Raw genomic sequence first — 3,296 nt, forward strand, 5'->3', positions numbered from 1 at the left:
TATTTTCAATATTTTATTCTTTGCCATAATGTCGCAGCCTCATCCTGTCCCTGAAGTTACCATAGAAACTGAGCAGGCTCAACTCCTTTCTACCAAAGCTAAGTGTGCTTATTATAAAACTGAAGTAGCTTCTTCAGTTAACCCCTTAATTACCACAACACTTTTCCATTTTCTGTCCGTTTGGGACCAAGGCTATTTGTATATTTTTGCGGTGTTTGTTTAGCTGTAATTTTCCTCTTACTCATTTACTGTACCCACACATATACTGTTTTTCTCGCCATTAAATGGACTTTCTAAAGTATTGATCTAGGCCAATTTTGGTATATTTCATGCCACCATTTCACTGCCAAATGCGATCAAATTAAAAAAACAAAACAATTTATGTAAGAACTTACCTGATAAATTCATTTCTTTCATATTAGCAAGATTCCATGAGCTAGTGATGTATGGGATATACATTCCTACTAGGAGGGGCAAAGTTTCCCAAACCTTAAAATGCCTATAAATACACCCCTCACAACACCCACAATTCAGTTTAACGAATAGCCAAGAAGTGGGGTGATAAGAAAGGAGCGAAAGCATCAAAAATAAGGAATTGGAATAATTGTGCTTTATACAAAAAAAAAATCATAACCACCACAAAAAGGGTGGGCCTCATGGACTCTTGCTAATATGAAAGAAATTAATTTATCAGGTAAGTTCTTACATAAATTATGTTTTCTTTCATGTAATTGGCAAGAGTCCATGAGCTAGTGACGTATGGGATAGCAGATACCCAAGATGTGGAACTTCCACGCAAGAGTCACTAGAGAGGGAGGGATAAAATAAAGACAGCCAATTCCGCTGAAAAATTAATCCACAACCCAAATTAAAAGTTTCAATTTTTATAATGAAAAAAAAATGAAATTATAAGCAGAAGAATCACACTGAAACAGCTGCCTGAAGTACTATTCTACCAAAACTGCTTCTGAAGAAGAGAAAACATCAAAATGGTAGAATTTAGTAAAAGTATGCAAAGAAGACCAAGTTGCTGCTTTGCAAATCTGATCAACAGAAGCTTCATTCTTAAAAGCCCAGGAAGTAGAAACTGACCTAGTAGAATGAGCCGTAATCCTCTGAGGCGGGGATTAACCCGACTCCAAATAAGCATGATGAATCAAAAGCTTTAACCAAGATGCTAAAGAAATGGCAGAAGCCTTCTGACCTTTCCTAAAACCAGAAAAGATAACAAATAGACTAGAAGTCTTTCTGAAATCTGAGTAGCTTCAACATAATATTTCAAAAACTCTTACCACATCCAAAGAATGTAAGAATCTTTCCAAAGAATTCTTAAGATTAGGACACAAGGAATGGACAATAATTCCTCTACTAATGTTGTTAGAATTCACAACTTTAGGTAAAAATTGAAATGAAGACAGCAAAACCACCTTATCCTGATGAAAAATCCGAAAAAGGAGACTCACAAGAAAGAGCAGATAATTCAAAAACTGTTCTAGCTGAAGAGATGTCTAAAAGGAACAATACTTTCCATGAAAGTATTTTTAATGTCCAAAGAAAGCATATGCTCAAAAGGAAGAGCCTGTAAAGCCCTCAGAACCAAATTAAGACTCCAAGGAGGAGAAATTGGCTTAATGACAGGCTTGATACGAACCAAAGCCTGAACAATACAATGAATAACAGAAAGATTAGCAAAAAAATTTCTGTGAAAACAGCACAGAAAAAGTAGAGATTTGTCCTTCCAAGGAACTTGCAGACAATAAACCCTTATCCAAACCATCCTGAAGAAACTATAAAATCCTAGGAATTCTAAAAGAATGCCAAGAGAATTTATGAGAAGAGCATCATGAGATGTAAATCTTCCAAACTCGATAACATAATTTATGTAAGAACTTACCTGATAAATTCATTTCTTTCATATTAGCAAGAGTCCATGAGCTAGTGACGTATGGGATATACATTCCTACCAGGAGGGGCAAAGTTTCCCAAACCTCAAAATGCCTATAAATACACCCCTCACCACACCCACAATTCAGTTTAACGAATAGCCAAGAAGTGGGGTGATAAAAAAGTGCGAAAGCATATAAAATAAGGAATTGGAATAATTGTGCTTTATACAAAAATCATAACCACCCCAAAAAAAGGGCGGGCCTCATGGACTCTTGCTAATATGAAAGAAATGAATTTATCAGGTAAGTTCTTACATAAATTATGTTTTCTTTCATGTAATTAGCAAGAGTCCATGAGCTAGTGACGTATGGGATAATGATTACCCAAGATGTGGATCTTTCCACGCAAGAGTCACTAGAGAGGGAGGGATAAAATAAAGACAGCCAATTCCTGCTGAAAATAATCCACACCCAAAATAAAGTTTAATGAAAAACATAAGCAGAAGATTCAAACTGAAACCGCTGCCTGAAGTACTTTTCTACCAAAAACTGCTTCAGAAGAAGAAAATACATCAAAATGGTAGAATTTAGTAAAAGTATGCAAAGAGGACCAAGTTGCTGCTTTGCAAATCTGATCAATCGAAGCTTCATTCCTAAACGCCCAGGAAGTAGAAACTGACCTAGTAGAATGAGCTGTAATCCTTTGAGGCGGAGTTTTATCCGACTCAACATAGGCAAGATGAATTAAAGATTTCAACCAAGATGCCAAAGAAATGGCAGAAGCTTTCTGGCCTTTTCTAGAACCGGAAAAGATAACAAATAAACTACTAGAAGTCTTTCGGAAAGACTTAGTAGCTTCAACATAATATTTCAAAGCTCTAACAACATCCAAAGAATGCAATGATTTCTCCTTAGAATTCTTAGGATTAGGACATAATGAAGGAACCACAATTTCTCTACTAATGTTGTTAGAATTCACAACTTTAGGTAAAAATTCAAAAGAAGTTCGCAACACTGCCTTATCCTGATGAAAAAATCAGAAAAGGAGACTCACAAGAAAGAGCAGATAATTCAGAAACTCTTCTGGCAGAAGAGATTGCCAAAAGGAACAAAACTTTCCAAGAAAGTAATTTGATGTCCAATGAATGCATAGGTTCAAACGGAGGAGCTTGAAGAGCCCCAGAACCAAATTCAAACTCCAAGGAGGAGAAATTGACTTAATGACAGGTTTTATACGAACCAAAGCTTGTACAAAACAATGAATATCAGGAAGATTAGCAATCTTTCTGTGAAAAAGAACAGAAAGAGCAGAGATTTGTCCTTTCAAAGAACTTGCGGATAAACCTTTATCTAAACCATCCTGAAGAAACTGTAAAATTCTCGGAATTCTAAAAGAATGCCAAGAAAAAT

Source organism: Bombina bombina, chromosome 2 (genome assembly GCF_027579735.1).
Source record: "Bombina bombina isolate aBomBom1 chromosome 2, aBomBom1.pri, whole genome shotgun sequence".
NCBI classification, from domain to species: Eukaryota; Metazoa; Chordata; class Amphibia; order Anura; family Bombinatoridae; genus Bombina; species Bombina bombina.